Genomic DNA, 26,072 nt, shown 5'->3' with positions numbered 1-26,072 from the left:
TCCATCTATACTGACCTCCATCAGGTTGCAAACTGAATATAATTTTTTTCTGCATCTAGCTCTGAAAAAATATTTGGCCTTCTAGTAGTGTGTCGGACTTTCTCTATTAGTCCATCTATACTGACCTCCATCAGGTTGCAAATTAAAAATAAATTTTATCTGCATCTACAGTACCTCTGAAAAAATATTTGGGCTTCTAGCTGTGTGTGGGACTTGTTGTATTAGTCCATCTATACTGACCTCCATCAGGTTGCAAACTGAATATATTTTTTTCTGCATCTACCTCTGAAAAAATATTGGGCTTCTAGCTGTGTGTGGGACTTGTTGTATTAGTCCATCTATACTGACCTCCATCTGGTTGCAAACTGAATATATTTTTTTCTGCATCTACCTCTGAAAAAATATTGGGCTTCTAGCTGTGTGTGGGTCTTGTTCTATTAATCCATCTATACAGACCTCCATCAGGTTGCAAACTGAATATATTTTTTTTCTGCATCTAGCTCTGAAAAAATATTTGGCCTTCTAGTAGTGTGTGGGACTTTCTCTGTTAGTCCATCTATACTGACCTCCATCAGGTTGAAAACTGAATATATTTTTTTCTGCATCTACCTCTGAAAAAATATTGGGCTTCTAGCTGTGTGTGGGTCTTGTTCTATTAATCCATCTATACTGACCTCCATCAGGTTGCAAACTGAATATAATTTTTTTCTGCATCTAGCTCTGAAAAAATATTTGGCCTTCTAGTAGTGTGTCGGACTTTCTCTATTAGTCCATCTATACTGACCTCCATCAGGTTGCAAATTAAAAATAATTTTTATCTGCATCTACAGTACCTCTGAAAAAATATTTGGGCTTCTAGCTGTGTGTGGGACTTGTTGTATTAGTCCATCTATACTGACCTCCATCAGGTTGCAAACTGAATATATTTTTTTCTGCATCTACCTCTGAAAAAATATTGGGCTTCTAGCTGTGTGTGGGACTTGTTGTATTAGTCCATCTATACTGACCTCCATCAGGTTGCAAACTGAATATATTTTTTCTGCATCTACCTCTGAAAAAATATTGGGCTTCTAGCTGTGTGTGGGTCTTGTTCTATTAATCCATCTATACAGACCTCCATCAGGTTGCAAACTGAATATAATTTTTTTCTGCATCTAGCTCTGAAAAAATATTTGGCCTTCTAGCAGTGTGTGGGACTTGTTCTATTAGTCCACCTATACTGACCTCCATCAGGTTGCAAATTCAAAATAATTTTTTGTATGCATCTAGCTCTGAAAAAATATTTGGCCTTCTAGCAGTGTGTGGGACTTTCTCTGTTAGTCCATCTATACTGACCTCCATCAGGTTGCAAACTGAATCTAATTTTTTTCTGCATCTAGCTCTGAAAAAATATTTGGCCTTCTAGCAGTGTGTCGGACTTTCTCTATTAGTCCATCTATACTGACCTCCATCAGGTTGCAAATTAAAAATAATTTTTATCTGCATCTACAGTACCTCTGAAAAAAATATTTGGCCTTCTAGCTGTGTGTGGGACTTGTTGTATTAGTTCATCTATACTGATCTCCATCAGGTTGCAAATTCAAAATAATTTTTTGTATGCATCTAGCTCTGAAAAAATATTTGGCCTTCTAGCAGTGTGTGGGACTTTCTCTGTTAGTCCATCTATACTGACCTCCATCAGGTTGCAAACTGAATCTAATTTTTTTCTGCATCTAGCTCTGAAAAAATATTTGGCCTTCTAGCAGTGTGTCGGACTTTCTCTATTAGTCCATCTATACTGACCTTCATCAGGTTGCAAATTAAAAATAATTTTTATCTGCATCTACAGTACCTCTGAAAAAATATTTGGGCTTCTAGCTGTGTGTGGGACTTGTTGTATTAGTCCATCTATACTGACCTCCATCAGGTTGCAAACTGAATATATTTTTTTCTGCATCTACCTCTGAAAAAATATTGGGCTTCTAGCTGTGTGTGGGACTTGTTGTATTAGTCCATCTATACTGACCTCCATCAGGTTGCAAACTGAATATATTTTTTTCTGCATCTACCTCTGAAAAAATATTTGGCTTCTAGCTGTGTGTGGGTCTTGTTCTATTAATCCATCTATACAGACCTCCATCAGGTTGCAAACTGAATATAATTTTTTTCTGCATCTAGCTCTGAAAAAATATTTGGCCTTCTAGCAGTGTGTGGGACTTGTTCTATTAGTCCACCTATACTGACCTCCATCAGGTTGCAAATTCAAAATAATTTTTTGTGTGCATCTAGCTCTGAAAAAATATTTGGCCTTCTAGCAGTGTGTGGGACTTTCTCTGTTAGTCCATCTATACTGACCTCCATCAGGTTGCAAACTGAATCTAATTTTTTTCTGCATCTAGCTCTGAAAAAATATTTGGCCTTCTAGCAGTGTGTCGGACTTTCTCTATTAGTCCATCTATACTGACCTTCATCAGGTTGCAAATTAAAAATAATTTTTATCTGCATCTACAGTACCTCTGAAAAAATATTTGGGCTTCTAGCTGTGTGTGGGACTTGTTGTATTAGTCCATCTATACTGACCTCCATCAGGTTGCAAACTGAATATATTTTTTTCTGCATCTACCTCTGAAAAAATATTGGGCTTCTAGCTGTGTGTGGGACTTGTTGTATTAGTCCATCTATACTGACCTCCATCAGGTTGCAAACTGAATATATTTTTTTCTGCATCTACCTCTGAAAAAATATTTGGCTTCTAGCTGTGTGTGGGTCTTGTTCTATTAATCCATCTATACAGACCTCCATCAGGTTGCAAACTGAATATAATTTTTTTCTGCATCTAGCTCTGAAAAAATATTTGGCCTTCTAGCAGTGTGTGGGACTTGTTCTATTAGTCCACCTATACTGACCTCCATCAGGTTGCAAATTCAAAATAATTTTTTGTGTGCATCTAGCTCTGAAAAAATATTTGGCCTTCTAGCAGTGTGTGGGACTTTCTCTGTTTGTCCATCTATACTGACCTCCATCAGGTTGCAAACTGAATCTAATTTTTTTCTGCATCTAGCTCTGAAAAAATATTTGGCCTTCTAGCAGTGTGTCGGACTTTCTCTATTAGTCCATCTATACTGACCTCCATCAGGTTGCAAATTGAATATAATTTTTTTCTGCATCTAACCCAGCCAATAGTTTTGGCCTAATACCACAGTTTGGCCACTCAGCTCTGCTTGGTTACCATCCATTGTTTTTTTGTGCAAACAACTCCAGAGTTGTGAATTAGTTAACCACCAAAATGAGTGGAAAAAGGCCTGCTGCTGGTGGAAAGGGGAATAGGCGTGTTGGGAAGGGGAAAAAAGGTTGTGTCCGTGGGGTAGGTGTTAAAGCAACAGTAACATCTGCAGAAGAAAGACCATCTTCCAGCCAAACTAAAATGTCTACTTCTTTTAGCGGACAATGTGATAAGATCCCTTTCTTACGGCCACGCCAATCGCTACAAATTCCAGATGAGGCACAAAAACAGCAGGTGCTTCAACGGATATCAAGTGCTCCTTTAAGTGGGCTCTCCTCCACATCAACTTCAACATCACAAATACTCCAGTCCTCAAAGGTGTCACCCAAATCGCACTTGCTTCCTCACAGCTCCCAAATCTCCAGCTGCCCATCTGAGTATGAGGTAGAACAGATGGTTGAGTCTGCAGAGCTGTTTACTCATACTATAGCCTGGGAATCAGAGGTCGACTCCAGCGCTTCTGTGAATCCAGACGAGGAAATGATCTGCACTGATGCCCAGAATCTTTATGAGTCGGATCCAGGACCAGACACAGAAGGTTCTGACCATAATGTAGACCCTCATTCCCAAACTGTAACTCCTGTTGGTGGAGACAATGAGGAAGACGATGATAAGACTCAAATACCTGATTGGAGCGACAACTTTAGTTTTTTGTCAGGGCAGGAACAGGTTGGCTCTGAGGACGACGGGTGTGATAACACACAGGGTGATGATGATGAGGTTGGAGATCCCACTTACTGTCAACCCACAGTCAGCCAAGAGATGAGGTCAGCAGAGGAGGTGGGGGAAGATGCTAGTGACGACGAGGTCAGGTTGCGCCTTCCTGGACAGAGACGTAGTACTGGAAGCACGTCAACAACTGCATCCTCAAACACAACTCTGCCTCTCACCACAAGTCGTGGTGGCTCTTCAGGTCGCATGGGTGTTAAGCCTTGCATAGCCTGGGCATTTTTTCAGATCGATAAAGATGACCCAACTCGTGTTATCTGTAACATTTGTCAGCAAAAGCTAAGTAGAGGCCAAAAAATACATAGTTTGAGTACTTCATGCATGAACCGACACATGGACATGAAGCATAAGTTGCAGTGGGAAGCTCAGTGTGCTACAATGCGGCCTAGCCGGCCGGGCCAACCACCGTCTGCCATATCTTGTGCATCCGTGGCCTCTTCATCCTCTGTGACTGGGGGGACAGCAGTCACACCTGTTTTGGGGCGCAGACCTGCCACCTCTTTACCCGCAACAGCCAGCGTGATTGGCAGGTCATCATTTTCTTTGGAGGTGGTAACACCAGCTGGTGTTGAGCGCTGTCCGACATCGATAGCACCACCTTTGGATCAAGGCAACCTAACATGTCCGCCTGCATCTTCCTCACAGACCGGCAGTTTGCCGGGGACACCCTTATCAACCCCGTCTAAGCACAATAGCCAGCCCTCGGTCCCTCAGATGTGGACAAGTAAAAGACCATTTCCTCCTAGCCATGAGAAAGCTAAGAGGTTGAATTTCACCATCTGCAAGCTCTTGGCTACAGAAATGCTGCCTTTCCGCCTGGTGGACACAGAGGATTTTCGAGACCTTATGTCCGTCGCAGTGCCCCAGTACCAGATGCCCAGTCGGCACTACTTCTCAAAGAAAGGTGTGCCTGCGCTCCACCAGCATGTCGCACACAACATCACCGCTTCTTTGAGAAACTCTGTGTGTGACAGGGTGCATTTCACCACAGACACTTGGACGAGTAGGCATGGACAGGGGCGTTACATGTCGCTGACTGGGCACTGGGTAACTATGGTGACAGCAGGACAAGGGGCTGCTGTCCAAGTCTTGCCGTCCCCACGAGCTGTGCGTCAATCCTCTTTATGTCAAAGTTCCTCCACTGCTTCTGCCTCCTCAACCTCCTCTTGGTCTTCCACCTGCACCCAAAGCCTGTCTGGTCATGCCACAAGCTTTCTAACTGCGCAGAAGGGATCCTGCACACCTCCTTACTATGCTGGCAGTAGGGCTCAACGTCATCAGGCGGTTTTTACTTTGAAATGTCTGGGAAATGTGAGTAACACAGCTGAGGAGTTGTGGTCAGCTCTGGAGAACCAATTTCATGAATGGCTGTCTCCACTGGACCTGAAACCAGGGAAGGCCGTGTGCGACAATGCTGCAAACCTGGGTGCGGCCCTTCGCCGGGGCAATGTCACACACGTGCCTTGTATGGCTCACGTGTTGAACCTGGTTGTCCAGCAATTTTTAGCCCACTATCCCAGACTAGATGGCCTTCTGCAGAGGGCACGGTCGCTGTGTGCTCACTTCCGCCGTTCGCATCCCGCAGCTCAGCGACTTACATCTCTACAGAAGTCGTTGGGCCTGCCACTTCACCGGCTAAAATGCGATGTGCCTACCCGGTGGAATTCAACTCTGCACATGTTGCAGCGACTGTGGCAGCACCGACAAGCCCTGGTGCAATACGTTCTGACGTATAGCCTGGGCCAACGAGATCCAGAGGTGGGGCAAATCACGCTGGAGGAGTGGTCTCAGATCAGGGACCTATGCACCCTTCTGCACAGTTTTGAAATGGCGACGAAGATGTTTAGTGCTGATGATGCCATTATCAGCATGACTATTCCGGTGATTTACATGCTGGAGCACATGTTAAACAGAATTCGGAGTCAGGTGGTGGCACAAGAGGAGGTGGAGGAAGTAGAGGAGGAGGAGTTGTATGCGGAAGGGCTAACATCTGCAAGGTCCAGACGGTCGGCAGCACCAAGGCGGCAGGCATGTGAGGGTGGGGGAGATGGTTTTACCAGGGCACATGGTAGCAGCCAAACTAGTGAGGAAGGTGCAGGAGCCCAGGAAGAAGTGGAGGACGAACTGATGGAAGACTCATCAGATGAGGGAGACCTTGATCACATTTCTGTTGTGCGAGGTTGGGGGGAGAGGACAGAGGAAGGAAGCATGATTGTTACCTCGCCACCAACACAACAGGGACTTGGTGCTCCTGGATGCGCAACACACATGAGTGCCTTCTTGCTGCACTACCTGCAACATGACCCTCGAATTGTGAGAATTAGAAATAATCCTGACTACTGGGTTGCCACACTGTTAGATCCCCGGTACAAAAGTAAATTGGCCGAAATTATTCCTGCCATAGAAAGGGATGCACGCATGCAGGAGTATCAGCAGAGACTGTTGCAGAATCTTACATGTGCTTTTCCACAAAACACCAGTGGTGCACGTAGTGAATCTCACAGTTCCAACTTGCCAACCGTGGGACCGTCAAGTGTTCAGCACTCAAACCGTAACAGAACCACAGTATCTGCTGGTAACATCAATTTTTCGGAATCATTTCACCACTTTTTTAGCCCATCCTTTGCAAGGCCACAGGAGACAAGAAGTCTGACACATAGTCAACGCCTAGAGACGATGGTACAGGAGTATCTCCAAGTAAACATTGAAGCCACGACTGTGTCACTGGACCCTTGCTCTTTTTGGGCTTCCAATCTGGATAAATGGCCGGAGCTAGCCACTTACGCCTTGGAGATCTTGTCATGCCCCGCAGCCAGCGTTCTGTCTGAACGTGTGTTCAGCGCTGCTGGTGGTGTGCTGACAGATAAGCGCACGCGGCTCTCCACTGATAATGTAGACAGACTCACGTTCATAAAGATGAACAAATCATGGATCCGAAACGACTTTTCTACCCCTGTGTCATCCTGGGGAGAGTAAAAGCTTGATGATTGGTTAAAATCACCCTACCAACCGTTTTAAGCTTTCAAATTACTAATCATGTTTATCTGTATCTTGACTGGAAAATAATTTGGGCTTTGTAGCAGTGTGCAGCACTGATCCTATTAGGCCATCTATAATAAGCTCCACCAGATTTAAAATTAAAAATAATTTTTAGCTGCATCTAGCCCAGAAAATAATTTTGGGGCTCCGAGATGCGCAAGACACATAAGTGCCTTCTTGCTGCACTACCTGCAGCATGACCCTCATATTGTCAGAATTCGAAGTAATCATGACTACTGGGTTGCCACACTCTTAGATCCCCCAAACTTTTCGATCAACCTTTTCATTTTAATAAAGACCAAAAAAATGGTCATTTTTGAAATTATAAGCATTAGCAGGTTGTTAGAAACTGAAATCAAACAGTTTTCAACTCAAAACTTTATTCTAGGTGATGTTACATTTTCACATAGGACCCCTTGTTCGAAAGGAGCTTCTGAACTCTCTCGTCCATTGAATTTGTCAGGTTTTGGATGGTTTCTGCTTCAATTGTTTTGCATGATGACAGAATACCCTCCCAGAGCTGTTGCTTAGATGTGAACTGCCTCCCGCCATCATAGACACTCCTTTTAATGATGCTCCAAAGGTTCTGAATGGGGTAGAGGTCAGGGGAGCATGGGGGTCACACCATAAGTTTGTCCCCTTTTATGCCCATATCAGCCAGAAATGCAGATGTTTTATGTGCAGCATGAGATGGTGCATTATCATGCAGAAAAATGATCTTGCTGTGAAATACACGGTTCTTCTTCTTGAACCATGGCAGGAAGTGCTGTTTGAGAAAATCCACATACATTATGGAGTTCATCTTTAGCGCCTTCAGGGATCCTAAAGGGGCCGACAATCTCTCTCCCCATCGAGCGCTGCACGGCACTCATCCGTGAACAAAACAGTTTTGAAATCAGTCTTCATGTAATGTTTGGCCCACTGGAGCCGTTTCTGCTTGTGTGAAGTGGATAGAGGAGGTCGACAGGATGGCGTATGCACAGCTGCAAACCTCTGAAGGACCCTGCATCTTGTTGTTCGGGGGACGTTGGAGGCACAAGCAGCTTCAAAAACTTGTCTGCTGCTATGACAAGGCTTTTTTGCCGCTGCTCTTTCAACCTGACGTAATTGCCTGTAGGAAAGAGTCCTCAATTTGCCCTTATCAGCACGCACACGTGTGTACTGTGAATCAGCTACATACTTCTTGATTGCCAAGACACTTCATCCTGATCATCGCACAATGTTGATTGTAGTCATGCCTTGACCTAAACAGTCCACAATTTGTTGCTTCTCAGCAGCCGACACATCCTTTTTCTTTCCCATTTTGGCAGAAAATGTAGGCTGCTTAATAATGTGAGAGAGCCTTCTTAAGTAGTCTTGCCTTTCATTGGACACACCTGCCAAACTAATTAGCACAGGTGTCTGCAATTGCTTACAGTGATATAAAGAGCCCTGACACACATCACCATCAATGAGTTTAACTGACAAACAAACAAATTCTTCCCTTATCACTCCTAAACACTTTTTGCATAATAATTTGGAACGCAGTGTACATGTGCTTTTCCACAAAACACCAGTGGTTCACGTAGTGAATCTTACAGTTCTAACTTGCCAACCGTGGTCTGTATGGAATTGTTCAATAAAGGGCCCAAAATTAAGATAACATAGATGGGAGAGGTCTCTATGAATAGGAATTCCTAAGTATTTGATACCCTGTGAGGGCCAGGCAAAGGGAAAGTTGGACTGGATGGAATCCTATATGGTTTTGGGGAGGGAGACATCGAGGGCCTCAGACTTCGCTGCATTGATTTTAAAATTTTACCATGTAACAAAGTGATCTATTTCAGCCATAACAGCAGGGATGGATATATGTGATTGAGTGATATATACTAGGACATCATCAGCAAATAGAGAGCACTTGTACTCAGTGCCTCCCACCTCAATCCACCTAATATTGGGGTTATGGCGAATTGATGAGAGCAGGTGCTCCGTCACTAGGATGTATAAGAGAGGGGACAGAGGACATCCCTGCCTTGTCCCATTGGTGATTGTGAAAGGTGATGAAAATGTTCTGACGCACCCCCTGGGCCTTGGGACACCCGGAGCCGGACCCTTTTTGGTGGATGCTGGTGGTTGTAGTCTTCGTGGCGGCGACCCGGTTCCGTGGCTCAGGGCAGTCAAACCAGTGGCGGAGCTATTTATGTGGTTTTGATGTTTAAATGTCCGACTACGCCACCCGTGGATTGCGGTCAGAGTGAACCGCCGCTACAGGGCAGACCGCTGAGGCTGGTGTTGTGGGTGCAGCAGAGCGTAGCATAACTCCCCACGGGAGGAGTATAGCCTCAGGGCAGTGTATGCGGAGGATGGGGGTGATGGTGCAGGGCAGCAGCAGTAACGACACGGAGTCAGTGATGCAGTCCAGGGCCTTTACTCACAGTTCTTATTATCCAGACCACGTCTGCAGGTAACGGCTGCCCACGTCGTACTGTGCTCACCAGGTGAGGGGCTCAGACAACTCCCAGATAACTTTGGAGCACTTCACAGGACCCCCTTTGTGTGTCCTTTGTCTGGCCTTTCTTACCAACACTTCTGTCCGGCTGCCTCGGGCCTCCTCTTGGTAAACTTGGCGCCAGTTTCCCTGACCCTATGTGGTGCCTTCCTAGCGGGTGTAGCGAGGGGCTGCGCCACATAAAATGTCAGAGCCTCCGGTTTCTAGCTGAGGGTCGTTTCCTGCCTCCACTAGTTTGGGGACCGGTCTCCCCCTTTGGCCTGACCCCTCCACGCAGGTGGATTCGGGCGTGCGGTGGCGACTCGCCCGTCCGCACCCCTGGGATCCCTTCATTCCTCGTTCCTGGAGCCTTCTCCGCTCCTCTTCCTTCCTTCTCCCTCTTCCAGGCCTGGGCCTCTGTTACTAGGTCCGCCTCCGGAGCAGAGCTCATGCAGAGCCCCTGCTCTCTGCCACTTCTGCTCAGACTTCTCTGCACTGAACTAAGATGGTGCCCACCTTTTATACTCCCTTCTCAATGCACCCAGGAACTGCTTCCTCCCTGCTCCTGCACTACAGGGTTCCCCTTCCTCAGTGTTCCCTCCCCCCACTCCAGCCAGGGACAGGGACTGTCGTGCCCATCTCAGGGGCATATTGGTCGCCCTGCCCCACGGCAATGTGGTGTAATGCATGCAGGTGTCGGGTCCTGATCCACACTCCATCCTTACCTGAGAGTGAGATATCACACCTCTGGGTGAGGTGCAATACGTCTGTAGCAACCGAGCCCTCAGGGTGCTACAGTTCCATTTATCTTCAGCCTAGGTGACGTATTGCGATACAGGGCCGTGATTTTGGCTATAAAAGGGTCCCCTAGACCCCTACCCCAAGCTTTTTAAGAGAATCATATATGGCGTGCCAGGAGACTCTATGGAATGCTTTCTCAGCATCCAACGAGAGTATCTAATTACAAATTTTTAACTGCATCTAGCCCAGGAAATACTTTGTGCCTAGTAGCAGTGTCTGCTAGTCAACGGATTATCCCGGCTGTTAAGCAAGCTACACCACCTGTAGTTTAGACACTTAATTTTTTCAAAGGAAATGCTTCGGGACCATGGGATATTCAGTGAAGAGCATCAGGAGGCACCCGAAGGCATAGGGGCTGGGACTGGCAGTAGGATGCCTTGCGGTGGACAGCCGAGCTCGATCCTTATAAAAGCTTTTTAACTGCAGCAGCTTTAGTGGACGCTACTGGAGCTGGAATTACCGCGGCTGCTGGCATGAGACTTGCCCTCCAATAGATCCTTGTAAATGGATTTAAAGTGTATTCATTCAAATTAGAGAGACAATTTAAATTAAAAAGCTTAGAGCTGCCTCCACCACAGGGGGGCTCGCTCGACCCACCAGCGGACAGGCACCAGTATTGGGAGAGGGGGGCTGGCTGTCAGGGTTCACCGCGGCTCTGGCACAAACCCGGCGACACGGAGGTGGCACGGGCAGGAGCGGACTGAACGTGTCGGCTTCTCACTTTTTGGATTTTAGAAGGGCATGACATGCCTATATTTGTGTCTCCCTCTCCTTTTACTCCTCCACCTCTTTTCTTTTCGCATGACTATATGTACTTGTCACTTTTCCATGTGTTAGTTGTGTCTTCTGAGCAGTTTGTCAGCTTTTGGACACCTTTGAAGGTGTTTTCTATGTGTTTCTATGTGTTTTTGTTTGCCTGCCATTGGTTTTAACGGTGTTCGAAGGTGTTCGACGAACAGTTCGACGAACAGTTCGGCGAACACACGGGTGTTCGACGAACCGAACCGAACTCGAACACTACGGGGGTGGCTCAACACTGGTAGAGAGTTCCAGAGTAGGGAGGAAGCACGGGAGAAATCTTGTATACGGTTGTGGGAGGAGGAGATTAGAGGGGAGTAGAGCAGGAGATCTTGTGAGGATCGGAGGTTGCGTGCAGGTATGTAACGGGAGACTAGGTCGGAGATATATGGAGGAGACAGGTTGTGAATGGCTTTGTATGTCATGGTTAGGGTTTTGAACTGCTTTTTGAGTATGGGTGTGATTGAAGCATGTTTGAAGCATGAGGGGAAGACACCAGTTGTTAGTGACAGGTTGAAGAGGTGGGCTAGGGCTGGGATGAAGATAGTGGTAAGGTTTGAGATGAGGTGGGACGGGATTGGGTCAAGTTTACAGGTGGTGAGGTGTGATTTGGAGAGTAAGGAGGAAAGTTGATCTTCAGAAATGGTGGAGAATGTGGTTTTGGAGGAGGAGGGTTGAGTAGGTGTGGGGGAGCTGTGGGGGCTTTAGGCAAAAACTTTGTCTGATGGTGTCAATCTTCTGCTTGAAGAATGAGGCAAAGTCTTCGGCTGAAATAAGAGGAGAGGGAGGAGGCACTGGGGGACGGAGGAGAGTATTGAAGGTGTTGAATAGTTGTTTAGGGTTGTGAGACAGGGAGGATATGAGAGATGCAAAGAATGTTTGTTTTGCTGCAGTGAGTGTGGACTTGAAGGTAGTGAGTGACTGTTTGAATGCGATGAAGTGCTCATGGGAGTGGGACCTTTTCCATCTACGTTCAGCAACCCTGGAGGCCCGTCGCAGTTCTTTAGTTAGGCTGGTGTGCCAGGGTTGTCTGTTGATTGTGCGAGCCTTGGTATGTGTGAGGGGGGTGACCGAATCGAGAGCTGCAGCTGTTGTGGTGTTGTATAAAGTGGCAGCAGCATCTGCATCATGTAAGGAACTAATGTCTGTAAGAGGGAGGAGGGATTCAGAGAGAGAGTGTAAGTCAAGGTGTTTGAGATTTCTATGAGGGTATGCAAGTTTGTGGAGTGGGGATTGTTGCCCCGGGGAGGAGAGAGAAGAGAATGTGAGTAGGTTGTGGTCAGAGAGAGGGAGAGGTGAGTTAGAGAGGTTAGATAGGGAACAGAGGCGGGTGAAGATGAGGTCTAGTGTGTGGCCATCTTTGTGGGTGGGTGTGGAAGACCACTGAGTAAGACCAAAGGAGGAAGTGAGGGATAGAAGCTTAGAGGCAGCTGAGAGGGAAGTGTCAATGGGGATGTTAAAGTCGCCCATGAGGATAGTGGGGATGTCAACGGAGAGGAAATGAAGTAGCCAGGTGATGAAGTGGTCAAATAAAGTGGTGGTTGATCCTGGGGGGCGGTAGATGACAGCCAGTTGGAGGTTGGAGGGGGAGTAGATGCGCACGCAGTGCACTTCAAAAGAGGGGAGAGTAATTGCGGGCGGCAGTGGGATATGGGTGAAGGAGCACTTTTCTGAGAGGAGGAAACCTATTCCTCCACCGTGCTTGCCGGTGGGGCGGGGGGTATGGGAGAGGTGGAATCCGGCATACGAAAGTGCAGCAGGAGAGGCTGTGTCGGAGGGGCTGAGCCAGGTTTCAGTGATGCCGAGGAAGGAAAGCTTGTTAGTGATGAAGAGATTGTGAATGTAGGAAAGTTTATTGCAGACCGAGCGAGCGTTTTATAGAGCTCCTGTTAGTGTAACTGGGGAAGTGGGGGCTGGGCGTATAGGTCTAAGGTTAGAAGGGTTACGAGAGTTTGGGATAGATCGTGGGTAGGAGGTGGAAGTGATTGTAGGGATGTGGTGAGGAGGGTCGGGATTTGGAGAGATGTTGCCGGCAGTAAGGAGGAGCAGAGAAAGCGTTAGTAGGTGGGAGCAGGAGAGGGCATGAGGTGGCTGTCTGTGTTTGGAGACAAAGGATTGTATATTGAGGAATAGCTCTGAGGAGAAGGTGAGATGGGTGGAGAGAGTGGAGGGAGAGATGAAGAGTTCCTTACTAGGTGTAGGGATTAGGGGTGGTTGTAAGAAGTGAAGGATTAGGGGGGTGAGAGTGAAAACAAAGACAAACATTGTTTACTGTGACAAAGTATCCAGTTACCTTCTGTTCCCTTCAGGTTCAATTCAGGATTAATTCAAATTTCAGACACTTCAGCTCATGGACACTTAAGCTGAGGGACACAGACTGAAGTCTGACACAGACTCCTAGTTCTCAATATATGGGCTACAGAATGCATTCAGCTGTGAAGCAGATGGGAGTGGTCTGTGTTCATCTTGATCAGCTGATTAGATTGAACCAGATGCTGGATGCTCAACTCAGAGTAAACAAGGCCATAAATGAAAGTGGGGGGTGGCTGGATCACATACCAGTGGGACATAGGGGTAGAGAAATATAGAGAAATCTGCATGGGAGTCAAGACGGAAAAGTTGGGTGATGTACCATTAGAGAATTGGAACAGAACGGTATAGAGAAGACAGCATGGAATTCAGCATAGATTGGGGGGCAATTGACGAGTCAGAGAATTGGCTTAGGAACGCCACAGCCCTGCCTGCTACGTGGCCACATTAAACACCATCCTTTTTTGCATGACAGGACGTTCTGCGTACTTTTGCAGGCACGAGTACTGCTGGACGAAAAGTGATGCCACAAGTTGATGTGGTTTTAGATTGTTGGATGAGAGAGCCTTCAGTTCCTTTGCTTTGTCTTCCACCAAGTCCCACGCTTAAAGCGCTGATTTTACACCTGCAGCCAATGGGAATCTGTCTTGCAACTCACCACCTTCCAAATCAGGCAAACAGTCTGAGCCCTCATGTAGCAGTCACTTCTGCTTTTTGATGAGTCTGATGGCAGTGGTTCTGTGGTACATCTGACTCGCCCCCTGGGCCGTGGGGTACCCGGAACCGGGCCTTCTGGTGTACGGTGCTGATGGGGGTAGTAGTGGCCACCCGATCCCGTGGCTCAGGGTGGTCAGACCAAATTGAGGCAGTCTATTTATCAGTGTTTTGAATGTCCGACTACGCCACCCGTGGATTGCGGTCAGGGATAACCGCCGCTGCAAGGCAGACCGCTGAGGCTGGAGTTGGGGTGCAGCACAGGGTAGGATAACTCCCCATGGGAAGAGTGTAGCCTCAGGGCAGTGTAAGTGGATGCTGGGGGTGATGGTGCTGGCGCAGCACAAATCACACAGAGTCCAATGATGCAGTCCAGGGTCTTTTACTCACAGTTGTTATCCAAGTCACTTCTGTCAGCAAGGACTGCCCGAGCCGTGCTGCGTCCACCAGGTGAGGAGCTCAGTCAACCCCCAGGCAATTCAGGAGTATGGCACAGGACCCCCTTCTGTCCTTTCTCTGGCCTCTCGTGCCCCACCAGTGTCCTGACTTCTGTCCAGCTACCGCGGACCGTGTCGGGTAAGCGTTGGCCTTCACTTCCCGCTATCCTATATGGTGCCTTCCTAGCAGGTTTAGTGGGGGGTCGCACCAATAAATAGTCACACCCTCCAGTTCTTGGCTGAGGGTAGATTCGCCTCCACCAACTTAGGGATCCGGTACCTTTCTGCGGCCTGACCCTTCCACCCGGTATAATGGGGTATGCAACGGTTGCTGACCGTTCTGCACTCTTAGTGTCCCTTCTGCCTTCTTGTTTCTGGAGCCCTTCCACTCCTCTGTCTCTTCTCCTTCCTTCCTTCTCCTTCTTCTCTTCTCCTCTCTGGCCCCAGCCTTTTCTCTAAGCCTGCCTCGTGGAGCTGAGCTCAGGCTGAGCCACGGCTCCAAGTCAGCTCTGACTGAACTGAACTGAACTTCCCCTTGACTAAGATGGCTCCCACCTTTTATCTGCTTCTCTGTGTCTGAGCTCAGGTGACCTGCACCCAATGAGCTCCTTACTATGCTCCAGAAACCGTCCCCTTCAGCTCCTACATCACTGTGTTCTCTCCCCCCTCCCCACTCCAGCCAGGGACATGGTCAGTTGTGCCTGCATAAATGGGAGCACCGTCAAGCTGTCCCCCGGAAATGGGGTGAGTGTGTGTGTGCAGCTAACTGAGCCCTGGTCCACACTCCATCCTTACCTGGGAGTGGAATATCACACCTCTGGTTGAGGTGCAATACCCCTGTAGCAACCGAACCCTCGGGGCGCTACACATCCAACTGGACCTGGCCAACAATTTGAAGAAATTGAGTGCACTGATGCCCAACCACTTGTTCTGTTGGAGTATGTGTGACAAGCAGAAGTAGTGCTGTTGCTTCAAAAGCATCCAGCAACTATTAGAAGTAACACAAGCACAGGAGACAGGAAGTGTTGTGCTCCAGAACCATCCAGCAACTAGAGGGGTTAACACAGTCACAGGAGACAGGGAGTGTTTTAGCAGAGCTCCAGGAGGATTGTGGAGAAGTTGTTTACTGTCTGGCTGGAGCCGAAGAGAAAGGTGGTGTGTGATCTGTATCTCACAGAAGGCAAGGAAACAGAATTCAGGTCAGGAGGGAAGCTAGACACAGGTCAGATAGACTCCCTGAGCTAGCAGTGTGCAGTATTATCAGGAAGAAAGATAAGGACTGGAAGGAATCGTGTCATAGGGTTCTTTTCATCAAACCCTCCCCCCTCCATCTGCATGCAGGATATGGAATCCTGTGTACTATAGAGTCCTTGTGAAGGAAAAGCCTATGGCTGTGTATGCATAGAAGTGTGCTGCTAAGAGATCTATTCTGTGCTGAATTATACTACTGAAGAGACTGACGTTACTGTGCCTGCTTTATTAGACTGTACTGTAATGAAGATTGTTGCTGTAATATCCCTGAATTGCACTGACCGTGCTACAGATTAAATCCCACTGTTAAAGTGTTGAAAAAGGCTCTTCTCAGATGTGTCTGGTCAGCAACTAAATCTATCGTGTGCCTGACAGAAGCTGCCGTCTATGGTCGCCCTGAGTAACGGTTCCCCCGGGATATGAGTACGTGGGAGGAGTAGCACATCTCTAATGATGATGAAAGACAGGTGCCATCTGCTGTAGCTTTCTGCTGTTTGTATTTTGGCAAGAAGGGCAGGGTTGAGGACTGGGTGGAACATCATACGGAGGATTATTATTATAATTTTTTTTTAGAGCACTATTCATTCCATGGTGCTGTACATGAGGAGAGGTTACATACAAAACGCAAATAGAAATTACAATGAACAAGCTAATAGTGACAGACAGGTACAGAGGGGAGAGGAGCCTACCCTTGCGGCCTTCCATTCTACAGTATAATGGGGAAGGGGACAGTAGGGTTGGGGGCTGCAGCAGCTCTGGTGTCGGTGAGGTGGCATTGGGGTCATTGCATGCTGTATCCTGTTCTGAAGACATGGGCTTTCAAGATCCACTTGAAATTTCAGAATGTAGGGGATAATCAGATGTGTTGAGCTACAGAATTCTACAGGATGGGGGATACTCGGGAGAAGTCTTGCAGGCGATTGGATGAGAAACAAACAATTGAGAAGGATAGAAGGAGGTCTTGAGAGGACCTGAGATTACATGGTGGGAGATATTGTAAGTTTAGCTCAGAGATATATCATGCATGAAATAATCTCGATGGTCCAGATGGATGGAGTGGAGGATGGCTGGTTGATGGACACCCCATGCAAACACGGCTACGGCGCTAACAAGGAGGAGGTGGAGTAATGTTTTGGGCTGGAATCATGGGGAGATAGATTGTCGGCATGACTACAATCAACATTGTGCGATGATCAGGATGAAGTGTCTTGGCAATCAAGAAGTATGTAGCTGATTCACAGTACACACGTGTGCGTGCTGATAAGGGCAAATTGAGGACTCTTTCCTACAGGCAATTACGTCAGGTTAAAAGAGCAGCGGCAAAAAAGCCTTGTCATAGCAGCAGACAAGTTTTTGAAGCTGCTGGTGCCTCCAACGTCCCCCGAACAACAAGATGCAGGGTCCTTCAGAGGTTTGCAGCTGTGCATACGCCATCCTGTCGACCTCCTCTATCCACTTCACACAAGCAGAAACGGCTCCAGTGGGCCAAACATTACATGAAGACTGATTTCAAAACTGTTTTGTTCACGAATGAGTGCCGTGCAGCGCTCGATGGTCCAGATGGATGGAGTGGAGGATGGCTGGTTGATGGACACCCCACGCAAACACGGCTACAGCGCCAACAAGGAGGAGGTGGAGTAATGTTTTGGGCTGGAATCATGGGGAGAGAGATTGTCGGCCCCTTTAGGATCCCTGAAGGCGTAAAGATGAACTCCATAATGCATGTTGAGTTTCTCAAACAGCACTTCCTTCCATTGTTCAAGAAGAAGAACCGTGCATTCCGCAGCAAGATCATTTTCATGCATGATAATGCCCCGTCTCATGCTGCACATAACACATCTGCATCTCTGGCTGATATGGGCATAAAAAGGGACCAACTTATGGTGTGGCACCCATGCTCCCCTGACCTCAACCCCATTGAGAACCTCTGGAGCATCATCAAAAGGAGTGTCTATGATGGCGGGAGGCAGTTCACATCTAAGCAACAGCTCTGGGAGGGTATTCTGTCCTCATGCAAAACAATTGAAGCAGAAGCCATCCAAAACCTGACAAATTCAATGAATGAGAGAGTTCAGAAGATTCTTTCGAACAAGCGGTCCTATGTGCAAATGTAACATCACCTAGAATAAAGTTTTGAGTTGAAAACTGTTTGATTTCAGTTTGTAATAACCTGCTAATTCTTATAATTTCAAAAAAGTCATAATTTTTGTTCTTTATTAAAATGAAAAGGTTGAAAACTCTGCTGTGCATAATAATTTGGAACATGCATTTTGAGTGCAGTTTGAGTTTTTTATTTTTTAAAAAATATACTGTTATCATAGGCAGTTTGTACAAAAACCTTTCAATTGTACTCTAATAGTTATTTGACTGGAAAATTACAATGACTGCAATTCATATAGGTAATTTGGGAAAATCTGAGAAAATATTATTTGCATAATAATTTGGAACACAGTGTATGGTGGAGACAGATTATGGACAGCTTTGTAGGACAGTGTTACTAGCTTGAAGTGGATACGTTGTGGAACTGGGAGACAATGAAGGGATTAGCAGAAGGGATAAGTGGAGGAGTAGCGAGGACAGAAGTGGATCAGTAGAGCAGCAGAGTTAAGGATAGACTGGAGAGTTGTGATGATGTAAATGATGAGGTTCTAGACTTCACATGGAGTCAAGGCCATCCGAGTGATGTGGACAGTTCGGAGAAAGAGGTGTTGGTCACACTGCCCAAGCTGCACAGCAAAAGAGGGATCAGGATGCAAAAGTGCTGAGGACAGCCCCTAGCCATTAAGTTGGCTGCTACTGCGCACCGCGGCTGGACCCTAGCTATTACGTGAGCTGCTACAAAGTGATGATGCTGGACCCTAGCCATTAAGTTGGCCGCTACTATACACTATTGACGCACCCCCTGGGCCGTGTGTGCACGGGAAATACCCGGAGCTGGGTCTCTGTATAATGCTGGGGGTTGTAGTCTCCGTGGCGGCGACCCGGTCCCGTGGTTCAGGGTGGTCAAACCAGTGGCAGTCTATTTATGTGGTTTTTATGATTAAATGTCCGACTACGCCACCCGTGGATTGCGGTCACTGAGAACCGCCGCTGCGTGGCAGACCGCTGAGGCTGGTGTGGTGTGCGCAGCAGAGGGTAGTATAACTCCCCACGGGAGGAGTATAGCCTCAGGGCAGCGTCTGTAGATGGTGAGGGTTGTGGTGCGTGGGCGCAGCAGAAATGACTCAGAGTCCGTGCAGTGCGGTTCAGGGTCTTTACTGTTGGTAATGAAGAAGGCCCTGCCGGGAGTACTGGCTAACATTAGAGGCCTGGTCAGTCTGTGAGCGAACAAGAGTCCCCCTGGCCAGGTGGAGGTATAGGCCTTCCCGTCTGACTGCACTCTTCCTGGCTACCCTGCTGTAGTCATGTAGTAGTCCACGTCCCTGAGTGTACCGTGTGGTGCTCACCCGTATGGCTGGTCACTTGGGGCCTTTGGTGCCTTCCGCTCCTCGATGGTGGTGCCGGTCCCTTGCGTGTAACTGAGCCTCCGGGCTTTCTATGGCAAGAGGACCTGAAATCCCCTGCCAGGTTGTTTCTGCTGCAGGATGTAGATATCCCCACAGCCTCGGACTCCGGTGTCCGGTTCTCTGCGTCTTCTGCCAGGACGAGCTCTGCTTCAGTCCCTGGTCTTCAGCTCCTGGCTCCTACAGAGCTCCTTGCTGCTGCTCTGTCCCTTCTCTGGAACTAGACTAGACTCCTCTAACCCCACCCCAGATCCAGTTTATAAAGGGCAGGTTCCTCCCCTCCCTGAACTGGGGCAGGAGGTGTGGGATGCAATATTGCTCCTGACCAGTAAAACCCATGCTCGCTCTCAGACATGGTATTTCTACCACTGTAGCAACCAGACCCCTGGGGTGCCACATTCCCCCATAGTAAATTTTAGTACTCCGGGACTAAACACATTTTTATGAAAACATAACATAACAGGGTATAAGCAATAACACAACATATATACAAGAAGTTTAGTCTTTTTAGGTCACGGCGCTTCCGTCACCAGGCGTCCATGTCACCCGAGATGCATTTTGAGGGACCCGTCCCAAACCCTCCACGTAGGCCCTGGGGTGGCTACAGGGCATAGAGGATCCAGCGTTGGACCACGTCTTCAGCCACCTCCACGGGTTTTTGTTCTGTGGTCTGGGACAAAAAGGGGAACTTTACAGGTGCAACTATATACAAGGTACAGTTCCGGTTATTCATTGTCCATAACCTGTTAGTCCATGAACCCTGTCGGGTAACTAGAAAAACACAATTAGTATGCAGGCAACAAACATTAAACGTTTCAACAGTTGCAATATACTGGTATATATACATTGCATTTAGATTCTCCAGCGAGCGGGCATCTGACCCCTAGTGCTCCTGGTGGACCTACGTAACACACTATCTGGTGGTGTCCTTTCTGGGTCCCCTGTTTCTACCCCTTGTGTAGTGGGCTCACTAGTGTATGAACTACAGGTATTTGAAGATGTTTTGGGTAGGCTGGGCAGCTTTCTGCGTACTCTTTGGCTCACTACGGGCACGGCAGGCTCACTACTAGCAGAGGGTTGATTCTCCAGGGCTGCTGGTATGGAATCTTCTGCCTCCAGGGCCGGTTGCTCTCCCAACACTACTTGCTCTTCTGTAGGCCCTTGAGGGGCTGGCTGGAGAAAGGTAAGGACGGGTACCACAATAGCGTTGTTAATTTGTGTCCAGGACCGGGGAAATTCTCCGAGTACTGTATTGACCATTTCTTCCTTTTCCTCTGCGGTTTGTGGGCTATCTTGGTCTTCATCAGTGCTTTGCAGTTGCTCGGGACACTTCTTCAGGTGGTCCCTGGAGACAGTGGCTGAGGTCTCTCCTCCATGCTTACTGATAATACATACTTTCGGATTGTCGTGACTTGATGGCAGTACTGTGTACGGTTCCTTCTCCCACTGGTCACCTCTCCAGGTGCCAGGGGAACAGCGGGAGCATGCTGGTTGTAAGTCCTCTCTTGCCTTTCTCTTGCTTGAGACAGTCTTTTCTCAACACTCTCCTGCACTTTCCGGTACTGCTGCTGCCGTTCTGTATCCCAGTCTGCCTCTGGCGAGGTGTCCTCGGGTGTGAGGACTCCAATTTCCAGGTCAATAGGCAGCTTACCAGGTCTTACTCTCATTAGGTAAGCCGGGGTGCAGTTGGTGGAATTTACTGGGATGTGGTTATACAAGTCCACCAGATCAGGCAGTTTCTCAGGCCACAGACTGCGTTCTTCCAGGGGCAACGTTTTCAGAAAGTCTATCACCACCTGGTTCATCTTCTTGCATAATCCGTTGGTTTGGGGGTGATAGGGCGTTGTCCTTATCTTCTTGCAGCCATAGAGGTTGCAGAACTCTTGGAAGACCTCCGCTTCGAAGGCTGGACCTTGGTTGGTCAACACTTGCTCCGGATACCTGTGTTGACCGCAGAAGTGCTGCTGGAAGGCTCTAGCTGCTGTCTGAGCAGTTAAGTCCTTGACAGGGACCACCACCAGAAACCGGGAGTAGTGGTCTACGATGGTGAGGGCGTAGAGGTACCCGGACCTATTTGGAGCCAGCTTCACATGGTCCAGGGTTACCAGTTCTAGTGGCTGCTTCATGATGATGGACTGCAGGGGAGTCTTCTGACTGGCACGGTCCTTTCTTCTTAGGTTACACGGGCCGCAGTCTCTGCACCATCTCTCAATGGCCCCTCTCATGCCTACCCAGAAGAACCGTTCATGCAACAGGAACTCCAACTTCTTCCATCCAAAGTGCCCTGCTCCGTCGTGATATGCCTCCAGGACCATAGCCGCGTCTCGTCTCGGGACCACTACCTGTCAGTTCAGCTCATGTGTCCGGGAGTTGACAATTCTCCGGCACAGCTTCCCCTTGTAGAGAAACAGTTTACTCTTATGTTTGGTTTCTTCTGGAGCGTCTGGGTCAAGGCGGGCATCAGCCTGTGTCAGCATCTCTTTTACCAGGTGGACGGCTGGGTCACTGTCTTGCGCCTCCCCCCAGCTGTGGTGGGGTAAGGGATTGAACGTGGCAGAGTGTCTGTCCCTTACACGGTGGGAATACTGGGTAATCCCATGACAGTGGAACGCAGGGAGTTCAATCTCTTCCAGTTCTTCTGGATCTTCCTCTCCGTCCGGCAAGTTTGGCATCCTGGACAGGGCGTCTGCATAGGCATTTGTGCGTCCCGCCCGGTATTTGATGGTGAACTCATAGTTGGATAGGCGGGCCATCCATCTCTGCTCCAGGGCACCAAGTTTTGCAGTGTCCAGGTGTGTCAATGGGTTGTTGTCCGTGTACACTGTGAACTTGGAAGAGGCAAGGTAATGTTTAAAGTGCTCCGTCACTGCCCATACAACCGCGAGGAACTATAGTTTGAAGGAGCTGTAATTTTCAGGATTCCTTTCTGTGGGCAGGAGCTTCCTGCTGGCATAAGCGATTACCCGTTCTCAGCCCTGTTGGATCTGGGACAGCACCACCCCTAGCCCGATGTTGCTCGCGTCTGTGTGGAGAATAAAAGGCTGGCCGTAATCAGGGTACGCCAGGATTTCATCCTCCGTGAGGGCCAACTTCAGCTGGCGGAAAGACTCATCCTCCAGCTTGTCCCATTTGAAGGGCGGCTTCTGGTTTTTGGCCTTCCTGGACTGGCCTATCAGGAGGTCCTGCATAGGAGCTGCCATTTTGGTGAACCCGGAGATGAATCTTCGGTAGTAGCCTACCAACCCGAGGAACTGCCGCACTTCCTTTATGCTGGAGGGTCTTGGCCAGTCCTTAATTACTGTGATCTTATCAGGGTCTGGAGCTACTCCATCAGCACTCACCACGTGTCCCAGGTACTGTACCTTCGGTTTCAGTAGATGACACTTGGAGGGTTTCACCTTTTGGCCGTAGCCTGCTATTGCGTCAAACACCTCTGCCAGGTGTTTCAGATGGTCCTCGTATGTTTTGGAATGCACGATGACATCGTAAAGGTATAGCAGGACCGTCTCGAAATTCCTGTGCCCCAAGCCGCATTCCATCAACCGCTGGAAGGTTCCTGGCGCATTGCAGAGCCCGAATGGCATACAGTTGAATTCGCTGAGACCCATCGGGGTGGTGAACACGGTCTTCTCCTTGTCAGCCTCTGCTACAGGAACCTGCCAGTACCCGCTAGTAAGATCCAAAGTAGAAAAGAAGTTAGCAGTTTTTAATGCAGCTAAGGACTCTTCTATTCAAGGTAACGGGTATGCATCTTTGTGTGTGATACGGTTGACCTTCCTATAGTCTACACACATTCTCATGGTGCCATCTTTCTTTTTCACAAGAACTAGTGGAGCTGCCCAGGGGCTACAGCTGTCCCTGATTACCCCAGCCTCCTTCATTTCTCGCAACATTCCCTTGGCATTCTGATAGTGTGCAGGGGGTACAGGTCAGTATCTTTCCTTTATGCGTGGATGGTCTCCTATGGTGATGTGGTGTTCTACCCCCTTTACTTGCCCAAAGTCTAGCGGGTGTTTGCTAAAGACTCTTTCGTACTCTTGCACCACCCGGTAGACTCCCTGTTTTTGGTGTGAGGGAGTGTGATCGGTGCCCACATGCAGTTTCTGACACCAGTCCTCCATTTGTTTCTTGGAGCCGTTACCCTCCTCTGGTTGAGATGGAGGCAAGGGTTCCATGGCCTTTACAGAGTTCTGGTTAACGGTGAACAATTTGGCTAGAGTGGCATACCGGGGCAAGTATACTTCTCTTTCCCCAATGTTTAGGATGCGGACGGGTACCCTTCCATGGCGTACATCGACCACCCCCCATGCTGTAAAAATGGTGGGCCTACTGTCTGAGTAGACGGGTTCTACCATGGCTTGGTAGTCCCTTCCTCTTAACCCGATTGCAGTCCGGCACCAGATCATCATCTCACTTTTTGGGGGCATGGCGATAGGGAACGGGTCACTCATCCTAACGCTACCAATCTCACCACCAGAAAGTTTTACCTGTTGCCTTTTCGTAAAGGCTCTGATCTCTTTTTGTAGGACACACTGTTGGCTGTAGCTGGCGTTCATCGCAACCTGCTGTAAAATGACAATTATCTCTGCAAGACAATTTTCAATAACATTAGTACCCATGGTTATCTTAGGGTGGCTTTCACGACGGTCAATGTCCACAATAATCAGTCCTTGCGCTGGCAGTTCAACTTTACCAATTTTGATGGTCACCTCCTTGAATCCCACCTGCGGTACGGGCTGACTATTGCTGGCTATGATGCTCAAATCGTCATCTGGGTAGCAGGTAATATCCGAGTCATTCCAGTACCGCTTAAAAAGCACATAGGGGATGGTGGTTACCTGTTACCCGTTGTCCTGTAGTGCACTCATAGGAATGCCATCCAGCACCACAGGCAAGACCGGTCATCCCCCTACGTACTTATCATGCCAGCTTGATGGGCCTGATGATCTTATGCCTGGGGGTCGGCCCTCTGCCCCAGGTTGGGCCCGTTTAAATGACAGTACCTTGCCATATGTCCTGGTTGATTGCAGCGGCGGCAGATGGGTTGTCCGTCCTGGTTGTAGCGGTCGCTGGGCCTTCCTCTGGACGATGGGATCCTCCTCTGTTGACTCCAAGGAATGTCCTCCGGACTGGAAGCCAGCTGGATCTTTCCTGGGGAAGACACCTGTAAAGACTGCAGAGTTCTGGTTAGCGCGGCAACGCTTTTGGTCAGTTCTTGGACCTGATGGTGCAGGTCTTCAGCCAGGTCTTTGTCCAAGCCTGTGCATCAGCTCCCACAGGCTCTGCAGACAAGGGCGCCACCTCCTGGTGATAGGTGATAGCAGGGCGCCTATGGGTTACAGCGCCACCTGGTGCCGGTTCTCGGAGCACCCGGATGGCCCTGTCTTTAAACTGTGCAAAGTCCAAATCCGGGTTCTGCAAGGCCATTACACGCAATTGGGTTCGGTGGGCGCTGGACTGTAGACCCTCAATGAACTGTTCAGTCAATAGCTTATCCTCATTCCGCATGCTGTCAGGGTCTGCCTGCTTAATGGCTCTCAGGGCCTCCTGCAAATTCAAAGCATAGTCCCGTATACTGTCTTGTGCCCGCTGTTTGCATCCATAAAATTTTAATTTAATCTCTGCTGAGGTGCGGGTACCAAAAGTGTCCTTTAGACGGGCTAGTATTTCCTTTACGGTCCCCTTTTCCCTGGCTGACCAGGACTTCACTTCTCTTTGGGCTGCCCCGATTAACTGGCCTGTCAGGATGCTCACTTTTTGTTCCTCAGACAGGGGGTATACTTTGAATAAGCTATATAGTCTTTCTTTAAAGTCGCTCAGGGTATGCGACTCCCCTGAGTACTGGGGTAACCATGCCGCTCCAGGGATATACGGCATCGTGAACGGCATCACTGCGGCAGCAGCCGCGCTGGCGGTGGGAGCTCCCTCCATTCCTGGTGTCTTTCTCCCCCCTAGTTAACCGTGGCCTACCTTCCTTTGCTTCTTCTCCGTAGGCCGCGGCTCCGCAGGCGATTGTCGGGGGCGAGGACCTTGCGTCACGCGCTGTTGACATCGGCGTCCGCTCGGCTCCTTCCAGGACCTTGCGCAGCGTTTGTGCATAAGGCGGGGCTTCAGCTCTCGCGCGCTTTTGGCATCCACGCCCCTCTTCTTCCCGCGCGGCGTGTCAGGATGCTCACTTTTTGTTCCTCAGACAGGGGGTATACTTTGAATAAACTATATAGTCTTTCTTTAAAGTCGCTCAGGGTATGCGACTCCCCTGAGTACTGGGGTAACCATGCCGCTTCAGGGATATACGGCATCGTGAACGGCATCACTGCGGAAGCAGCTGCGCTGGCGGTGGGAGCTCCCTCCATTCCTGGTGTCTTTCTCCCCCCTAGTTGACCGTGGTCTACCTTCCGTTGCTTCTTCTCCGTAGGCCGCGGCTCCGCAGGCGATTGTCGGGGGCGAGGACCTTGCGTCGTGTGCTGTTGACGTCGGCGTCCGCTCGGCTCCTTCCAGGACCTTGCGCAGTATCAGTGCATAAGGCGGGGCTTCAGTTCTTGTGCGCTTTTGGCATCCACGCCCCTCTTCTTCCCGCGCGGTGTCCCAAAAATGGCGCCCAATGGCGGGAAAATGGCGGCGAATGGCGGGAAAACGGCTGCGGAAGGCGGGAAACTTCACCACTGTAAGTATCACAGTCTTTCTTCAGGCATGCAGTACCCGGTGGTTGCGGGCACGAAATCCTGCCTACTACGCCAAAGTTGACGCACCCCCTTGGCCGT

At 48.8% G+C, this 26,072-nt stretch overlaps 1 protein-coding gene across 4 annotated transcripts in view; it reads left to right on the top strand.

Annotated features, from left to right (window-relative positions):
• LOC141265130 (ATP-dependent translocase ABCB1-like) overlaps positions 1–26,072 on the top strand; it is a 1,603,396-nt gene that overhangs the window by 666,833 nt on the left and 910,491 nt on the right. The window lies entirely within an intron of this gene.

Source organism: Phyllobates terribilis, unplaced genomic scaffold, assembly GCF_046119375.1.
Source record: "Phyllobates terribilis strain yellow unplaced genomic scaffold, ASM4611937v1 Scaffold_4__5_contigs__length_816908805, whole genome shotgun sequence".
Classification (NCBI taxonomy): Eukaryota; Metazoa; Chordata; class Amphibia; order Anura; family Dendrobatidae; genus Phyllobates; species Phyllobates terribilis.
This window is presented reverse-complemented; position numbering and strand designations above follow the sequence as displayed.